Here is a 20,777-nt window from a genome sequence, read left to right as displayed (position 1 = left end):
ATTGAATGGGGGAGGTCAGTGCGACAGGCGTTGAAGGGGGGATGTCAGTGGGACAGAAATTGAATGGGGGAGGTCAGTGGGACAGGAGTTGAATGGGGGAGGTCAGTAAGACGGGAGTTGAATGGGGGAGGTCAGTGGGACAGGAGTTGAATGGGGGACGTCAGTAAGACAGGAGCTGAATGGGGGAGGTCAGTGGCACAGGAGTTGAATGCGGGAGGTCAGTGGGACAGCAGTTGAATGCGGGAGGTTAGTGCGACAGGAGTTGAATGGGGGAGGTCAGTGCGACAGGAGTTGAATGGGGGAGGTCAGTGCGACAGGAGTTGAATGGGGGAGGTCAGTGCGACAGGAGTTGAATGGGGGTGGTCAGTGGGACAGGAATTGAATGGGGGAGGTCAATGGGACATGAGCTGAATGGGGGAGGTCAGTAAGACGGGAGTTGAATGGGGGAGGTCACTGGGATATGAGTTGAATGGGGGAGGTCAGTAGGACAGGAGTTGAATGGGGGAGGTCAGTGTGAGAGGAGGTGAATGGGGGAGGTCATTAAGACAGGAGTTGAATGTGGGAGGTCAGTGGGACAGGAGTTGAAAGGGGGAGGTCAGTGGGACAGGAGTTGAATGTTGGAGGTCAGTAAGACGGGAGTTGAATGGGGGAGGTCACTGGGATATGAGTTGAATGGGGGAGGTCAGTAGGACAGGAGTTGAATGGGGGAGGTCAGTGTGAGAGGAGGTGAATGGGGGAGGTCAGTAAGACAGAAATTGAATGGGGGAGGTCAGTGGGGCAGGAATTGAATGGGGGAGGTCAGTGCGACAGGCGTTGAAGGGGGGATGTCAGTGGGACAGAAATTGAATGGGGGAGGTCAGTGGGACAGGAATTGAATGGGGGAGGTCAGTGCGACAGGCGTTGAAGGGGGGATGTCAGTGGGACAGAAATTGAATGGGGGAGGTCAGTGGGACAGGAGTTGAATGGGGGAGATCAGTGGGACAGGAGTTTAATGGGGGAGGTCAGTGGGACAGGAGTTGAATGCGGGAGGTCAGTGGGACAGGAATTGAATGGGGGAGGTCAGTGCGACAGGCGTTGAAGGGGGGATGTCAGTGGGACAGAAATTGAATGGGGGAGGTCAGTGGGACAGGAGTTGAATGGGGGAGGTCAGTAAGACGGGAGTTGAATGGGGGAGATCAGTGGGACAGGAGTTGAATGGGGGACGTCAGTAAGACAGGAGCTGAATGGGGGAGGTCAGTGGGACAGGAGTTTAATGGGGGAGGTCAGTGGGACAGGAGTTGAATGCGGGAGGTCAGTGGGACAGGAGTTGAATGGGGGAGGTCAGTGCGACAGGAGTTGAATGGGGGAGGTCAGTGGGACAGGAATTGAATGGGGGAGGTCAATGGGACATGAGCTGAATGGGGGAAGTCTGTCAGACAGGAGCTGAATGGGGGAGGTCAGTGGGACTGGAATTGAATGGGGGAGGTCAGTGGGACAGGAGTTGAATGGGGGAGGTCAGTAAGACGGGAGTTGAATGGGGGAGGTCACTGGGATATGAGTTGAATGGGGGAGGTCAGTGGGACAGGAGTTGAATGGGGGAGGTCAGTGTGAGAGGAGGTGAATGGGGGAGGTCATTAAGACAGGAGTTGAATGTGGGAGGTCAGTGGGACAGGAGTTGAATGGGGGAGGTCAGTGTGAGAGGAGTTGAATGGGGGAGGTCAGTGGGACAGGAGTTGAATGGCGGAGGTCAGTGGGACAGCAGTTGAATGGGGGAGGTCAGTGTGATCGGAGTTGAATGGGGGAGGTCAGTAAGACAGGAGGTGAATGGGGGAGGTCAGTGGGACAGGAGTTGAATGGGGGAGGTCAGTAAGACAGGACTTGAATGGGGGAGGTCAGTGGGGCAGGAATTGAATGGGGGAGGTCAGTGCGACAGGCGTTGAAGGGGGGAGGTCAGTGGGACAGGAGTTGAATGGGAGAGGTCAGTAAGACAGGAGTTGAATGGGGGAGATCTGTGGGACAGGAGCTGAATGGGGGAGGTCAGTGGGACAGGAGTTGAATGGGGGAGGTCAGTGTGAGAGGAGGTGAATGGGGGAGGTCATTAAGACAGGAGTTGAATGGGGGAGGTCAGTGGGACAGGAGTTGAATGGGGGAGGTAAGTGTGATCGGAGTTGAATGGGGGAGGTCAGTGGGACAGGAGTTGAATGGGGGAGGTAAGTGTGATCGGAGTTGAATGGGGGAGGTCAGTAAGACAGGAGTTGAATGGGGGAGGTCAGTGGGACAGGAGTTGAATGGGGGAGGTCAGTAAGACAGGAATTGAACGGGGGAGGTCAGTGGGGCAGGAATTGAATGGGGGAGGTCAGTGGGACAGGAGTTGAATGGGGGAGGTCAGTGTGAGTGGAGTTGAATGGGGGAGGTCAGTGGGCCAGAAATTGAATGGGGGAGGTCAGTGGGACAGAAATTGAATGGGGGAGGTCAGTGGGACAGGAGCTGAATGGGGTAGGTCAGTGGGACAGGAATTCCCTTCCGGTCGCGGAGTGTAGAGGACCGGAGCAGTCCTGTGGGGAGAACACTGGGAGCGTAGCCTATAAATTGACCACGAGGATCGAGGCCCAGTCTCTTCCCTGCCGGGAGCGGAGAGGAGCTCTTGCAGCGTGCCGGAGTTTTGAAAAAAAAGGCAAACAGTGACATTCGAGGAGAGCTGCAAGGTGATTGGTTCGTGAGTAGCAGCTGTTAGAATATCAAAAAAAAAGGGAAAGTCGTTAAAGTTGTTATTTTGGATAAAGAATCTCCGGTGATCAGGTGAGTACTTCTAAAGTGTTTTTTTTTAAGGACTTCAGATTGGAGTGGGTGGAACAATGCCCCTAGTATAATTAGTAGTTTTTACTTAGTAACTAATTAACCTAAGGGTAAGTCATGACAGGAGAGCTCAGCCCCGTGATATGCTCCTCCTGTGCTTTGTGGGAAATCAGGGATGCTTCCAGTGTCCCTGACGACCATGTGTGCAGGAAGTATATCCATCTTCAGCTACTGGCGACCCGCATTACGGAGCTGGAGCTGCGGGTGGATTCACTGTGGAGCATCCGCGATGCTGAGGAAGTCGTGGATAGCACGTTTAGTGAGGTGGGCACACTGCAGGTAATGGCTGCACAGGCAGAAAAGAGATGGGTGACCACCAGACGGACTAGTTGGCGCAGGCAGGTAGTGCAGGAGTCCCCTGTGGCCATCCCCCTCTCAAACAGATATACCACTTTGGATACTGTTGGGGGGGGATGACCTCCCAGGAGAAAGCAGTAACAGCCAAGTTCGTGGCACCACGGAGGGCTCTGCTGCACAGCAGGAGAGGAAAAGGGTTGGAAGAACTAAAGTGATAGGGGATTCTATCGTAAGGGGTGTAGATAGGCGTTTCTGTGGCCACAAACGAGACTCCAGGATGGTATGTTGCCTCCCTGGTGCTTGGGTCAAGGATGTCTCGGAGTGGCTGCAGGACATTCTGAAAGGGGAGGGTGAGCAGCCAGAGGTCGTGGTCCATATTGGTACTAACGGCATAGGCAGGAAGAGAGATGAGGTCCTGTAAAGTGAACATAGGGAGTTAGGCAGAAGGTTAAAAAGCAGGACCGCTTTGGTTGTAATCTCAGGATTACTCCCTGCGCCACGTGCTAGTGAGGATAGGAATAGGAGGATTAGGCAAATGAAGGCGTGGCTGAAGAGCTGGTGTAGGCGGGAGGGCTTCAGCTACTTGGATCATTGATATCTCTTCTGTTGCAGACGTGACCTGTACAATAAGGACGGGTTGCATCTAAACTGAAGGGAGACCAATATCCTTGTGGGGAGTTTGCTAGTACTACTCGGGAGGGTTTAAACTAGTCTTACAGCGGGGTGGGACCCAAAGTAGTAGTCTCTCAGCTGAGATAGTTGAGGCAAATGTAGAGGTTAAAGCAAGCAAGTCCAGTAGGCAGGCCGGGCAGCGGCAGGACAGGGAGCGAGGAAGGTCTGGTAGGCTAAAATTCATTTACTTTAATGCAAGAAGTTTTACAGGTAAGGCAGATGAACTCAGAGCATGAATCAGTACATGGGATTGTGATATTATAGCTATTACGGAAACGTGGTTGAGGGATGGGCAGGACTGGCAGCTCAATGTTCCGGGGTACCGATCCTTCCAGCTTGACAGAGGTGGAGGTAAGAGAGGAGGGGGAGTTGCACTATTGATTAGGGAGAACATCACGGCAGTTCTTAGAGAGGATATCCTGGGGGGAATGTCCAGCGAGGCCATATGGGTAGAATTTAGGAATAAGAAAGGGATGATCACTTTGATGGGATTATACTATAGGCCTCCCAATAGTCAGAGGAAAGTGGAGGAGCATATATGTAGGGAAATCACAGATAGGTGTAGGAATTATAGGGTTGTAAAAGTAGGTGATTTTAACTTCCGTAATATTGACTGGGACTGCCTTTAGTGCTAAGGGATCAGATAGGGAAAAATTTGTTAAGTGTGTCCAGGATAGTTTTCTGAAACAGTATGTGGATGGCCCGACTAGAGAAGGGGCTACACTCGACCTCCTCTTAGGAAATGAGGATGGGCAGGTGGTTGATGTCTCAGTTGGGGAGCACTTTGGGACCAGTGACCATAACTATATGAGCTTCAAGATAGTTCTGGAAAAGGATAGGACAGGTCCTCAGGTTGAAGTCCTAAATTGGGGGAAGGCTAATTTCGATGGCATCAGACAGGAACTCTCAAAAGTTGAATGGGAGAGGCTGTTTACAGGTAAAGGGACGTCTGGCAAGTGGGAGGCTTTGAAAAGTGAGATGGGAAGAGTTCAGGGCCGGCATGTTCCTGTTAGATGGAAGGGCAAGGCTGGCAAGTTTAGGGAACCTTGGTTGATGAGGGATATTGAGGGTCTGGTCAGGACAAAGAAGGAGGCATATGTCAGGTATAGGCAGCTAGGATTGAGCGAGTCCTTCGAGGAGTAGAGGGGATGTAGGACTACACTTAAGAAGGAAATTAGAAGGGTGAAAAGGGGCCATGAGATTTCCCTGGCAGATTTAAAAGTTAATTCCCTTTGGTTTTCGGAGGACCAGGGGATTGCTGGGTAAGTAAAAACTATATATTTGCGTGGTGGCTGTACCCGAGACACTACACGTGTAGTGTCTCCCACCCACCCTCCTCCTCTAACCAAAAAAAAAGGACTCTGTTGTGTTGATAAGGTAAGCTTTTTATTTAAGAAGTTCTGTCTGTTGGATTGCTAACCTAAGAAGTTTTGACATTTTTTTTTTTGGTTTTTCAGTAGATTTGTTGGGAATTTAGAATAGAGGGAATGGAAGTTAAGGCAGTTGTATGTTCCTCCTGCAGAATGTGGGAGGTAAGGGTCGCCAAGAGTATCCCTGCTGACTGCATCTGCGGGAAGTGCACCCAACTCCAGCTCCTCGAGAACCGCGTTAGGGAACTGGAGCTGGAGCTGGATGAACTTCGGATCATTCGGGAGGCGGAGGGGGTTATTGAGAGGAGTTATGGGGAGGTCGTCACACCTCAGGTAAAAGAAGTAGGTAGATGGGTTACCGTCAGGGGAAGGAGAGGGAACCAGCAGGCAGTGCAGGGATCCACGGTGGCCGTTTCCCTCAACAACAGGTATACCGTTTTGGATACTGTTGCGGGGGACGACATACCAGGGGTAAGCAATGGGGTACAGGTCTCTGGCACAGAGTCTGTCCCTGTTGCTCAGAAGGGAAGGGGGAAGAGGAGCAGAGCATTCGTCATTGGGGACTCCATAGTTAGGGGAACAGATAGGAGGTTCTGTGGGAACGAGAGAGACTCACGGTTGGTATGTTGCCTCCCAGGTGCCAGGGTTCGTGATGTCTCGGATCGTGTTTTTGGGATCCTTAAGGGGGAGGGGGAGCAGCCCCAAGTCGTGGACCACATAGGCACCAACGACATAGGTAGGAAGAGAGATGGGGATTTAAGACAGAAATTCAGGGAGCGAGGGTGGAAGCTTAGAGCGAGAACAAACAGAGTTGTTATCTCTGGGTTGTTGCCCGTGCCACGTGATAGCGAAGCAAGGAATAGGGAGAGAGAGGAGTTGAACACGTGGCTGCAGGGATGGTGCAGGAGGGAGGGTTTTGGTTTCCTGGATAATTGGGGCTCTTTCTGGGGTAGGTGGGACCTCTACAAACAGGATGGTCTTCACCTGAACCAGAGGGGTACCAATATCCTGGGGGGGAGATTTGCTAGTGCTCTTCTGGGGGGTTAAACTAATTCAGCAGGGGAATGGGAACCTAAAATGTCGTGACAGAGTACAAGATGTTGAGAGTATTGAGGTCAGGGATATGGTTACAAGGACGCAAGAGGGCACTGGCAAGCAAGAACCTGGTTTAAAGTGTGTCTACTTCAACGCCAGGAGCATCCGGAATAAGGTGGGTGAGCTTGCAGCATGCGTTGGTACCTGGGATCTCGATGTAGTGGCCATTTCGGAGACATGGGTAGAGCAGGGGCAGGAATGGATGTTGCAGGTTCCGGGATTTAGATGTTTCAGTAAGAACAGAGAAGATGGTAAAAGAGGGGGTGGTGTGACATTGTTAATCAAGGAGAGTATTACAGCGACAGAAAGGACGTTTGAGGACTCGTCTACTGAGGTAGTATGGTCCAAGGTTAGAAACAGGAGAGGTGAGGTCATCCTGTTGGGAGTCTTTTATGGACCTCCAAATAGTTCCAGAGATGTAGAGGAAAGGATAGCGAAGATGATTCTCGACAGGGGCGAGAGTAACAGGGTAGTTGTTATGGGGGACTTTAACTTTCCAAATATCGACTGGAAATACTATAGTTCGAGTACTTTCGATGGGTCAGTTTTCGTCCAGTGTGTGCAGGAGGGTTTTCTGACACAGTATGTAGACAGGCCAACCAGGGGCGATGCCACATTGTATTTGGTACTGGGTAATGAACCCGGCCAGGTGTTAGATTTAGATGTAGGTGAGCACTTTGGTGATAGTGATCACAATTCAGTTAGGTTTACCTTAGCAATGGGCAGGGACAGGTATATACCGCAGGGCAAAAATTATAGCTGGGGGAAAGGAAATTATGATGCGACTAGGCAAGATTTAGGATGCGTAGGATGGGGAAGGAAACTGCAGGGGATGGGAACAATCGAAATGTGGAGCTTATTCAAGGAGCAGCTACTGCGTGTCCTTGATAAGTATGTACCTGTGAGGCAGGGAGGAAGTTGTCGAGCGAGGGAGCTGTGGTTTACTAAAGAAGTTGAAGCGCTTGTCAAGAGGAAGAAGAAGGCTTATGTTAGGATGAGACGTGAAGGCTCAGTTTGGGCGCTTGAGAGTTACAAGCTAGCCAGGAAGGATCTGAAGGGAGAGCTAAGAAGAGCAAGGAGAGGACACGAGAAGTCATTGGCGGATAGGATCAGGGAAAACCCTAAGGCTTTCTATAGGTATATCAGGAATAAAAGAATGACTAGAGTTAGATTAGGGCCAATCAAGGATAGTGGTGGGAAGTTGTGTGTGGAATCAGAGGAGGTAGGGGAAGTGTTAAATGAATATTTTGCGTCAGTATTTACAGTAGAGAAAGAAAATGTTGTCGAGGAGAATACTGAGATTCAGACTACTAGGCTGGATGGGATTGAGGTTCACAAGGAGGAGGTGTTATCAATTTTGGAAAGTGTGAAAATAGATAAGTCCCCTGGGCCAGATGGGATTTATCCTAGGATTCTCTGGGAAGCTAGGGAGGAGATTGCAGAGCCTTTGTCCTTGATCTTTATGTCATCATTGTCGACAGGAATAGTGCCGGAAGACTGGAGGATAGCAAATGTTGTCCCCTTGTTCAAGAAGGGGAGTAGAGACAGCCCTGGTAATTATAGACCTGTGAGCCTTACTTCGGTTGTGGGTAAAATGTTGGAAAAGGTTATAAGAGATAGGATTTATAATCATCTTGAAAAGAATAAGTTCATTAGCGATAGTCAGCACGGTTTTGTGACAGGTAGGTCGTGCCTCACAAACCTTATTGAGTTTTTCGAGAAGGTGACCAAACAGGTGGATGAGGGTAAAGCAGTGGATGTGGTGTATATGGATTTCAGTAAGGCGTTTGATAAGGTTCCCCATGGTAGGCTATTGCAGAAAATACGGAAGTATGGGGTTGAAGGTGATTTAGAGCTTTGGATCATAAATTGGCTAGCTGAAAGAAGACAGAGGGTGGTGGTTGATGGCAAATGTTCATCCTGGAGTTTAGTTACTAGTGGTGTACCACAAGGATCTGTTTTGGGGCCACTGCTGTTTGTCATTTTTATAAATGACCTGGAAGAGGGTGTAGAAGGGTGGGTTAGTAAATTTGCGGATGACACTAAGGTCGGTGGAGTTGTGGATAGTGCCGCAGGATGTTGTAGGGTACAGAGGGACATAGATAGGCTGCAGAGCTGGGCTGAGAGATGGCAAATGGAGTTTAATGCGGAAAAGTGTGAGGTGATTCACTTTGGAAGGAGTAACAGGAATGCAGAGTATTGGGCTAATGGGAAGATTCTTGGTAGTGTAGATGAACAGAGAGATCTTGGTGTCCAGGTGCATAAATCCCTGAAGGTTGCTACCCAGGTTAATAGGGCTGTTAAGAAGGCATATGGTGTGTTAGCTTTTATTAGTAGGGGGATCGAGTTTCGGAGCCACGAGGTCATGCTGCAGCTGTACAAAACTCTGGTGCGGCCGCACCTGGAGTATTACGTGCAGTTCTGGTCACCGCATTATAGGAAGGATGTGGAAGCTTTGGAAAGGGTGCAGAGGAGATTTACTAGGATGTTGCCTGGTATGGAGGGAAGGTCTTACGAGGAAAGGCTGAGGGGCTTGAGGTTGTTTTCGTTAGAGAGAAGGAGGAGGAGAGGTGACTTAATAGAGACATATAAGATAATCAGAGGGTTAGATAGGGTGGATAGTGAGAGTCTATTTCCCCGGATGGTGATGACAAACACGAGGGGACATAGCTTTAAGTTGAGGGGTGATAGATATAGGACAGATGTTGGAGGTAGTTTCTTTACTCAGAGAGTAGTAGGGACGTGGAACGCCCTGCCTGCAACAGTAGTGGACTCGCCAACTTTAAGAGCATTTAAGTGGTCATTGGATAGACATATGGATGAAAATGGAATAGTGTAGGTCAGATGGTTTCACAGGTCGGTGCAACATCGAGGGCCGAAGGGTCTGTGCTGCGCTGTAATGTTCTAATTCTAATTCTAATAAGATAAAGGAGAATCCTAAAAGATTCTATAAGTATATTAAGAGTAAATGGCTAGGGAGAGAGTAGGTCCCCTTCAGGATCAGTGTGGCAATTTATGTGTGAAGCCACGGGAAATGGGCAATGTCTTAAATGAATATTTCTTGTCCGTATTTACCGTGGAGAAGGTCATGGAAGCTAGTGAGTTCAAGGGAGGGAACAGCGATATCCTGGAGCATATCAACATGACAAAGGAGCAGGTGTTGGAGGTATTGAAGCACATTAAGGTGGATAAATCCCCAGGGCCTGACCAGGTGTATCCTAGACTGCCATGGGAAGCGAGGGAGGAGATTGCTGGGGCCCTGGCAGAGATTTTGTATCATCATTAGCCACGGATGAGGTACTGGAAGGCTGGAGGATAGCTAATGTTGTGCCTTTATTTAAGAAGGGCAGCAGGGATAAACCAGGGAGCTACAGGCCGGTGAGCCTTACATCAGTGGTGGGAAAGTTATTGGAAGAGATTCTGAGAGACAGGATTTAGATGCATCTGGAAAGGTATGGTCTGATTAGGGATAGTCAGCATAGCTTTGTGCGTGGGAAATCATGTCTCACAAATTTGATTTGAGTTTTTCGAGGAGGTGACCAAGAGGATTGACGAGAGTAGGGCGATGGACGTTGTCTACATTGACTTTAGCAAGGCCTTTGACAAGGTACCACATGGAAGGCTGGTCCAGAAGGTTCGAACACATGGGATCCAGGGTGAGCTAGCAAATTGGATGCAACATTGGCTTGGTGATAGGAGGCAGAGGGTGGTAGTGGAGGGTTGTTTTTCAGATTGGAGGCCGGTGACCAGTGGTGTGCCGCAAGGATCTGTGCTGGGCCCTCTGTTGTTTGTCATATATATTAATGACTTGGATGTGAATGTAAGGGGCATGATTAGTAAGTTCGCAGATGACACCAAAATTGGTGGTATAGTGGACAGTGAAGAAAGTTGTCTAAGGTTACAACAGGATATAGATCAGTTGATCTATATAAGTGGGCAAGGGAGTGGCAAATGGAATTTAATGCAGACAAGTGTGAAGTGATGCATTTTGGGAAGTTAAACCAGGGTAGGACATATACAGTGAATGGCAGGGCCCTGGGGAGTGTTCTTGAGCAGAGAGACCTTGGGGTGCAAGTACATAGTTCCCTGATAGTGGCAACACAGGTAGACAGGGTAGTGAAGAAGGCGTATGGCATGCTTGCCTTCATCGGCTGAGGCATTGAGTACAAGAGTTGGGACGTCATGTTACAGTTGTACATAATGTTGGTTAGGCCGCATTTGGAGTACTGTGTGCAGTTCTGGTCACCGCACTACAGGAAAGATGTGATTAAGCTAGAGAGGGTGCAGAAAAGATTCACAAGGATGTTGCCTGGTTTGGAGGGCTTGAGCTATAAAGAGAGATTGGATAGGCTGGGTCTGTTTTCACTGGAACGAAGGAGGCTGAGAGGGGACATGATAGAGGTATATAAAATTATGAGAGGCAGAGATAGGGTAGATAGCCTGTGTCTGTTTCCCATGGTAGGGGTGACTAAAACTAGAGGGCATAGATTTAAGGTGAGAGGGAGGAGGTTTAAAGTGAATCCAAGGGGTAAATTTTTCACACAAAGAATAGTGGGTATCTGGAATGAGCTGCCTGAGGAGGTGGTGGAGGCAGGAACAGTAGCGACATTTAAGAGGCTTCTGGACAAGTAGTGGACTGAGCAAGGCATAGAGGGATATGGAATTAATGCAGGCAGGTGGGATTAGTATAGGTAGGCATTATGGTCGGCATGGACACGGTGGGCCGAAGGGCCTGTTTCTATGCTGTACGACTCTATGACTCTATGAATAGGGGAGGTCTGTGAGGCAGGAGTTGAATGGGGGAGATCAGCTGGACAGGAATTGAATGGGGGAGGTCAGGAGCTGAATGAAGGTGGTCAGTAGGACAGGATTTACGCCTCAGGGAGGGGATAAGCAAGGAAGGTATGTGCAAAAACTGCAGAGTAATGGAGATCAGGGCTACAATGGGTCTGATGAAAGGTCACTGGCCTGAAACATTAACTGTGCTTCTCCCTTCACAGATGCTGACAGACTTGCTGAGTATTTCCAGCATTTCTTGTTTTTATTTCGGATTTCCAGCATCTGCAGTATTTTGCTTTTATTATATTGCTCCAGTGGTTGGGATCTGGAGGGTGATGTTTGGATAATGGCAGAAGCAGCTCACAGAGGCTCTCAATCTGAAAGGCAAATCTATGAGCTCTTCTCATGTGCTGTTGGAGGAGAGAGTGGAGTGGTTTGGGAAGGTAGTTAGTTGGGGAGAACAGGAACTTTGGTTGCCCTTGCTCTCCACAACGCTCCTGGAATAATTTATCGTTTGGCCAAGGGAGTGAGGTATTGTGATACTGATGTGATGGATGACTAGACCAGATGTAATAATTATATAATTATACTGAATTAAAGAAAAGCAAACCTTTATAAATCACTGGTTAGGGCTCAGCTGGAGTACTGTGGCCAGTTATGGGCACTGAACTTTAGAAAGGTCGTCAAGGCCTAGGAGAGGGTACAGCAGAGATTTACTAAAATGGTACGAGGGATGAGGGATTACAGTTATGATGAGAGTCTGGAGAATTTGGCATTGTTCTTTTTTGAGCAGAGAAGGTTAAAAGGAAGTTAAATAGAGGTGTTCAAAATTATGAAATGCCCTGATAGAATAAGTAAGGAGAACTGGCAGGCGAGTTGGTAACTGGAGGACCCAGATTTAAGAGGCAAAGGGGAAACGAGAATATTTACACAGTGGGTTGTTGTAATCTGGAATGCGCTGCCTGAAAGGACAATGGAAGTAGTAACTTTCAAAGGGAATGTGATAAATACTTGCAAAGGAAATTTTGCAGGGCAATGGGGAAAGAGCAGGGGAGTGGGGCTGATTGGATAGCTCTTTCAAAGCTTCCTTCTGTGGTGTAAATTAAATGGGGGTAATTTTAAGCCCCTATGATGGGTGGGGTAGGTTAAAAATTTTAAAATGGGAAACCTGATCCCAACCAGTTTTAATGGAGGAAGGTTGCGGGGGGTGTCGAGTGACTAACATGCTTTCCAGACACAGATCCTGAATTTAAACATTTTAATGATGCTGTCTGCATTACATTATAGCTCACTTTTAAATTTATCACTGACCGGTCTGGACCTCAAGAAACGTGGCAGCTGAAGGGAGGTGAGAATGGCTGAATGGAATGGTAAGTGTGTTTCTAGCAGTGCTATGGACCGAGAGGAGCAGGACTGCTTCCCCTGACCCATAAAGCTTACATGCATCCCCTACGTGATTGGACCATCCCCTCCCCCCCAGATCATAACCGGGCAATTGCGACTGCTGTGATCAACAAACCCCACCCCCAGCACCGCGATTGCCTAGCCAAGTGATCAGACCGTCCTCGTCTCCCACCAACATCTCCTCCCCTATCTGTGTCCAACCCTTGGCTGCAGCCTGGAGCTGCAGGCCTGCCTGCCGGACAGCCCTTCAATCTAGTTGCGGCCGGGATGTGGAGAGATTTTTAAAAAATATCAGGTTCTCCAGGGCCCCCGGGAAACTCATACTTCTGGGCTTCCTGGCCTCTAAACTTCCCCTCATGCTCCCTTCCCGCCTTGTGGTTAGTTATTGCCCATGGTTCTATGAACTGTAGAAATACAAAAGCAGATGAGGCTGGAGTTGAATTTAGGATGACCTACAAATGCTTTCATTGTAACTATTTTGATGACATTTTGGAGGAGGAAAATATTACACAGAATGTACAGCAGAGAAGCAGGCTGTTCAGCCCAACTGTCTATGCCAGGGTTTATTCTCCAGTTGTGACTCTTCCCACTCTAATTACTTCTTCCCACTCTTTCCCTTGTTCCTCTATTTCCTTCTCCCTCATATATGTATCAAGCCTCCTTTTAATTACATCAGTGCTATCTGTTTTAACCATTCCATGTGGCAGCAAGTTCCATATTCTCACCATTCCATAAAGAATTTCTTCCTAATTTCTTTATTTGATGTGTTCAGAACTATCTTATATTTATGGCATGTTAATTTGAACTCCCCACAAGCGCAAAGAGTTTCTCCACATCTACCCAATCAATTCCTTATATAATTTTCAACACCTCTATCAGGTTTCCTCTTAGTCTTCTCTTTTTCAGAGAAAACCTAATCAGCTTAATCAATCATTCCTGTTCGTTACATTCTCTCACATATGTTAACATCCTTGTAAGTCTTTTCTGCACTTTCACCAGTGCTTTAATATTCTTTTTATGCTGTAGAGACTGGAACTTCACATAGTACGATAGCATATTAATTATGTTACTGGACGAGTAATCCAGAGACTTTAGTTGAAATCCCACCATGGCAGTGTGTGAATTTGAATTCAGTTAATTAAAAATATCTGGAATAAAAATCTGGTATCAGTAATGGTGACCATGAAGCTATTGGATTATTGTAACTACCCCACTGGTTCATTAATGCCCTTTAGGGAAGGAAACCTGTTGTTCTTATGCTGTCTGCCTTTTATGTGAATTCAGACCCACAGCAAAGTGGTTGACTCCTAACTGGCCACTTCAATGGCTGAGCAAGCCACTCAGTTGTATCTAATTGGTACAATAATAATAAAACAAAAAGGACCACCCAGCATCAGATTCAGACATGATAAAGTCCAGTCAACCAAAATTAGGAGAGCTGTCTCACAGGCAGTCAAACCTGCCATAGTCAGACTCTGAATCATACTGATCAGCCAATGTCTGACAATCTGGCAGGATGGACACAGCAGAGGTGGTGGCATAGTGGTATGTAGTCAGGAGTGTGGGGTCCTGTAGTCCTCAACATTGACTCTAGATGACATGAAGTCTCAAGGCATTAGATTAAACATGGACAAGGAAACGTCCTGCTGATTGCCACCTACTGCCCTCCTTTAGCTGATGAGTCCATAATGAGCACCACTTGGAAGAAGCACTGAGGGTAGCAAGGACACATAATATGCTCCAGATAGGGGGCTTCAATGTCCATCACCTAGAATGGCTCAGTAGTGTTACAAGAGTCCATATTTTGTTGTTAAAACTTGAAATCCATATTTTTTAAAGACTAAAAAAAGATTTCATGGGCATTGAAACATCTGGAGATAGCTGAACTTTATGGATGCTTTTTAAAAAAAGGCAAGGTCAACAACAGGTTCCTGGTTTTGACCAGTAAACAAATACTGGAAACCAGGTGATTTCAAGGAAACCACAGGGGGGGGGGTGTGGAGGTTTGACCTACCCTTTGTGTGACAAGAGAGAATTTATGACTTCACGTGAGACCTGCTTGGAAAAGCTGCTTTCATTTTGAACTGTTAAAAAGCCAGTGGGTTTGAACTAAAGCAGCCATTTGGAATTTGATATGGACCTGCCTGGAGATCAGAAGAAAAAACAGATAACTATTACCTCTCTCTGAAGAATCCTTGCTCTTGATAAGCAAAAGCTTGTATGAAGTTGTACTGTTGTCTCCTGCATTTATTTGAAGAAATCCTGATTATTTGCAGAAACCTTGCATCTTTTGCATTGAATGTGTAACAGAGAACTGACAGCTGTTGCTGCACACCTGATGGAAGACCTATGTGACACCTGCGCAGTTGAATTTCTTTGCCTACCTAAACAGACTGTTCATCAACCTCACCTGGAAGATTCCTAGTGGCAGCCAACTATTCAACTTTGGGACACCTGGCCAAACCAAAGGATTCCCTTCCAGATCTTTTCAGACTAAGTTTTTTGTTATTCTTCCTATTTCTTTGGAACAGTGTAAACAAAAATCCTTTTTTTCCTGGTTAACCAGATTTTTGGATGTATGTGTGTGTGTGTGAGGGCGAGGATCATAATGCGGTGCTTTAATATTTCAATTTGCATATATATTTACCTCATTATTCTGTTACAACCAGGTGAGCAATGTGTCTAGGGGTCTTTTGCTGTCTTCACCTGGTCTTATTGTAACAGGGTTTAATTTTAAACGCACTGTGTTTTGAGCTTCCTTTTCAGTGAATCCTTGTTCACACCTATCCAATTATAAGGCAAAGAAATGAGCACAAACGGGTTTCCTTTGGTTTAAAGCAGAAAGAGGAAATTTATTAAAACGTTAAAACTTAAACTCTAATACGGTTCACGCCTACGGATATATGACACGCCCACATTAGCATGCATACGCGATATAAACATGCAGATAGGGACAGAAGAGCAGAAGAAAAGATAAGGACAACAGTTTGAGGCAATATCTTGTTACTGTTTCTCGAGCTCGCTGTAGTCCTTGATTGAAGATATGGTCTGTTGTTTCATTGGGGCCCAGATTCTAAGAATCTTGTTCATGTAAGCAACCTTTTCTCTCTCTGAGTTACATGTCTTCAATGGTTTCAGTTCCCTGAGAGATGAACAGGTAGGCAGACAGGCAGGCAAAGGAGATCTTCTCAGTCCATGAACACATGGCGTTCTGCCTGGCAATTGTTTTGTTGGGAGTTCAAAAACTCTGCAACAGCCAGTCAGTCATGTGACTAAAACTGGTCTGACCACTTCTGTGTATTGGAGGAACAGGGACTGACTCCCTTTGTTTCCAGATTGGTACTATGCAAATCTCCTTCCAGTCAGAGATTGCAATTTTTTTAAGTTTTAATGTTCATGTGGCGAAATAATGTGTGCCTCAGTCTTGGCAGGTGGGGTTTGCCTGACAATTGGTTAAGGTTTGGTTTTATAATAAATGGATAATTTTGTTGTTTATTAAAGAAACCTGGTTGGTGGGCTTTATTCTGGAGACAAATAGAGTATTTAATTGGCTGTTTCAGTAAGTGGGAAAATGTATTGATCTGCTGTGACCTGTGGCGAAGTGGGACTGAATTAACAGTGCACTCCTCCCTCCTCAGCTGTAACAGTAGCACCACTGTTGACCAAGCTGGCCAAGTTCTGAAGAACTTGGATAGTTGGGAGACTTTGCTTGTGGCAGATGGTGAGAGAACCAACAACAGTAGAAAACTTACTTGATCTTGTTTTCACCAATCTACCTGTCACAGATGCATCTATCTTGTTAAATGGTTGCTCTTGGGCAATTCTGGCTCCTCTTGCTACCTCTTTATAATTGCCTGCCTGATATTCCAGTCCTGGGAGGAATTACTGCACCTCGGACCCAAGGCAGAGGAAAGACCAGCTGACTAAAGAAGCCAAGTAGGAGACACTTCAGACCTGAGTGTTAAGTCTGATCTGGCAACTTCGGAATAGGGATGCCAACTCTGGCAAGGTTATTCTGTATCATTAGGAATGACTACCACAGAGTGCTTGTGGAGACAAAGTCCTGTGTTGAGTGGCACTACCATCATACTAGATTGATTCACAACAGATCTAGCAAATCAAAATCTGTATCCTCAAGACATGGCTTGTCCATTACCATCAAGACAGGTAATCAAGTGATTCATCTTCTAACTGTCAAAAATATTTTCACCACCTACGAGGCACAAGTCAGAAGTGTGATGGAATACTCTCCACTTGTCTGGATGAATGCAGTTCCAACATCCAGGACACCATCCAGGACAAAGCAGCCCACTTGATCGGCATCCCATCCACCACCTACAACATTCACTCCCTCCACCACCTGCGCACAGTGGCTCCAGTGTGCACCAACAACAGGATGCAGCTCCTTCGACAGCACCTTCCAAACCCGTGACCTCTACCACCTAGAAGGACAAGGCCTGCAGGCCCATGGGAACACCATCACTTACAGGTCACACACCATCCTGACTTAGAAACATATCACTTTGCCTTTATCATAGCTGGGTTAAAATCCTGAAACTCCCTACCTAACAGGACTCTGAGACTGCCTTTACCACATGGACTGCAGTTGTTCAAGAAGATGGCTCACCACCACTTCTCAAGGGCAATAAGGGATAGTGAATTAATTAAAAAAAAAAGCATACTTCAACCATGGATCTATAAAAATGTAACCTTTCTGCTTTTGAATATAGAAAGTTCAGAGGGGAAGATAAAAAAGAAATAAGAGAAGCAAAGAGAGAGTATGAGAACAGACTAGCAGCTAACATAAAAGGGAATCCAAAAATCTTCTATTGACATAAAAATAGTTAAACATTAGAGATAGGAGGAGAGGGACCAAAAAGGAGACCGATGCAGGAAGGTAGAGGGCATGGCTGAGGTACTAAATGAAATCTTTGCATCTGTCCTTACTGAGGATGAAAATGCTGTCAAGTCATAGTGAAGGAGGAGGTAGTTGAGATACTGGATGGGCTAAACATTGATAAAGAGGAGGTACTAGAAAGGTTGGCTGTACTTAAAAGTTGATAAGTCACCAGGACTGGATGCATCCAAAAATGCTGAGGGAGGTAAGGGTGGAAATTGCGGAGGCACTGGCCATAATCTTCCAATCCTCCTTCGATACAGGGTGATGCCATTGGACTGGAGAATTGCAAATGTTACATCCTTGAAGATAAAAAGAGTGTAAAGACAAGCCCAGCAACTACAGGCCAGTCAGTTTAACCTCAGTGGTGGGAAAGCTTTTAGAAACAATAATCTGAGACAAAATGAACAGTCACTTGGATAAGTGTGGATTAATTAAGGAAAGCGAGCAATCTAAAGGTTATCTTTTGCCCCGCCCCCGCTTTACTTGCTTACAACCTTTTCCATTTCTAATATTTGCCAGTTCTGAAGAAGGGTCACTGACCTGAAATGTTAACTCTGCTTCTCCACAGATGCTGCCAGACCTGCTGAGTATTTCCAGCATTTCTTGTTTTTATTTCAGATTTCCCGCATCCGCAGTATTTTGCTTTTAATCTAAAGGAATGGTTCATGAATTGAGAGAACTTTGGAAGATTTTGGAATTTTGGAATCTTTTAAATCCTTTAACATGGTCTATCTCTTTTCACATAGAGATATAATGTTAGTTATCTGCCAGTTCTTGGTGTAGTTAAAAAAAAGTGTGTTGTTTGCTTGAGTAGTAACAAAGTCAGTCAGTCAACCTGTTTATACACATTTATTCTTGCTTCAGCACACACAGTAGTTACGCAGACAGAGTACAGTTAAAAGTAGCTATGTTTTCTCCACACTGTATCCCCTATTGTTAGTGGATGTAAGCTATATGCAAATATATTCAAATGTCCCACTTATTTCCCTTAATTCTGTGATTGGTTGTAAGTTTGTGCATTGCCTTATATGGTGCATGACTCTCAGCCTTGACTCCATGATTGGTTATAAGTTTGTGCATTGCCTTATATGCTGCTTCATCCTCAGCAGTCTCAGATGCTCCCAGTTTTGGACCATGGTTTAGTTTAGTTTAGAGATACAGCACTGAAACAAGCCCTTCGGCCCATCGAGTCTGTGCCGACCATCAACCACCCATTTATACTAATCCTACACTAATTCCATATTCCTACCACATCCCCACTTGTCCCTATATTTCCCTACCACCTACCTATACTAGGGGCAATTTATAATGGCCAATTTACCTATCAACCTTGGTAAACGAGCTTTCAAGCTGATAATTTAATCAATTGCTGAAGTGATCAGGGACTTTGTCTTCTGCTAATTTAATCATGTACACAGTATAATTATACCCAATCATATGTCGCAACTATCCTTTCTGCTCATTTTCAACTTAATTCCTTCCTTCCCGTGTCTCAACACTCTGGCACTGTACCTTTTTCTAATGAATTCTGACATATGTGTGATAATGTGTATTCAGTGTTTTCCCTAGATTCTTTTAGGATGTGCAGATGCAATCTGTCCGAATCAGGAATTTTATCCTCTTTGAGTTTGATTCATTTACTTAATACTTCTCTTTATGTTTCAAATGTGCTTATATCATTTCTAATCTCATCTATTGATATCATTTCCTCTTGGTACATCTCCCTTGTACATACTGAAACAAAACAATTATTTTATATTTCTGCCATTCCGCTATTGCTGCCTGTGATTTTATCCTGACTGTCCCTTAATGGTCGTATTCCCATCCTGACTTTTTTATTTACATGCCAGTAAAATATTTTACTCTTATGTTTCATATGCCTTAATCATTTATTTTCATTGTTCTTTGCCTTTCTAATTGTTTTTTCTTTCCTAGTCACTTTGTTTTTTCCCTTGCCTTGCTCTCATCTGCTGCTTATGTACTTAAGTATATCCCTTTCCTTACCCTTTTTTTTCTGTTGTCTTTATACATTCATTATTATTTAGTTTGTTCCATTTTTTTAACAGAAATTTTAGCAGAGTGCCCAATGGGACAGTGTGCAGGGATTTGTGGTGTTACAGCCAGGTGAGGAGAGGGTCTCAGGCTCCCCTCTTGCCCCTTCCTCTTATTTGATTACAACAGGGTTTATTCCTTTAAACAATGGTTATGCTAACCCCCACATGAGTGTTTTAACTTTTTCCTTTACTGTAATTGCGAAAGAACCAATCTGACAGGTTTTCTAGAGTTTAAAGAAGAAAGAGATAAGTTTATTATACTTAACACTCTAACCCGATTTTAAAATATGCTACACATTCACATGAGAATCACACACACACAAATAGATTACAGGAGGAAAAATAGATTTGGAGGTTGGATTAAAGTCCAGAATAAATAAAACTTAAAAACAGTCTGTAAAGTGGATGATCCAGTAGTCCTCAGCTGAAGCTGTATTCTTAAAGTTTCTGGTTGGACAAAGTGCACTTTGGCTGGCTTGCTTTGCTCAGGGTTTTCCTGAAGGCAGAATTGGTAGTTGATTCTCTTCACCTGGTTGCTGGATGTAGCGGTCTGTAGGTTTGGAGGGTTCTCCAGTCGCAGACATTTTTTCTTGATGTTTTCTGGGGAGAGAGAAAGAAGAGAGTGAGAGAGACTGGGCAGCAGCAGCCTTCTTTGCTGCCATACACTCAGTTACTGCTTGTCTCTTTGCTGTGTAACAAAAGTTGTTTCTTCAGAGATGAACAGGCAGTCACATGGTTCTGCTCAATCACCTTTATTTCTACTGAGATTTTTCTGGAATCTTTTAATGGAATTCAAGGTTCTACATGCCCCAGGGTGTTCATTCACACTTGGAGGGGGTTGTCTCTTTAAAACTCAATGAGTGGGGATGGCCTTGACTGCCGTGCTAATGAAGCCATTCTCGGTAACTCAATCACTTAGAGTAAGCCATTGTCCTGGCTGGCTGCCTTTTTAGCCTTTTTGTCTCCAGTCCAATTTCCTGCCATTTCAGATGTAAATGGCAGTAGCCATCTTGGCTGCTAGTTGTTTAAAAGTTACTAGTAAGGTTTTTCCATTAAAGGTCTAAGGTAAGTTTCCAACCGATGAAATTACACTATGTCTCATTTAGCATGTAGGGTTTTTCCTTACAGTATCTATCTAACCAGTGATATGTTGAACCAGAGAGTGTCTGATGGTGACATGAGGAATCAGTAAGCTAAATTCTATATATTGTGATATCTGAATTCAGTGCACAGCACAGACTGTACAGTCCCAATTCAACTCGCAGCCAAATATATCAAGGCCAAGCCCTGGATTTTAGGAAAAACTGAAGCCTTGGACTAAAAATTCTAAGGAATGCACTGAGGCAATTCTATAGATAAATTCAACCATGT

The sequence above is a fragment of the Heterodontus francisci genome, chromosome 31 (genome assembly GCF_036365525.1).
Source record: "Heterodontus francisci isolate sHetFra1 chromosome 31, sHetFra1.hap1, whole genome shotgun sequence".
Taxonomy (NCBI): Eukaryota; Metazoa; Chordata; class Chondrichthyes; order Heterodontiformes; family Heterodontidae; genus Heterodontus; species Heterodontus francisci.
The sequence above is the reverse complement of the archived record's forward strand: the minus strand, read 5'-3'. Positions refer to the sequence as shown.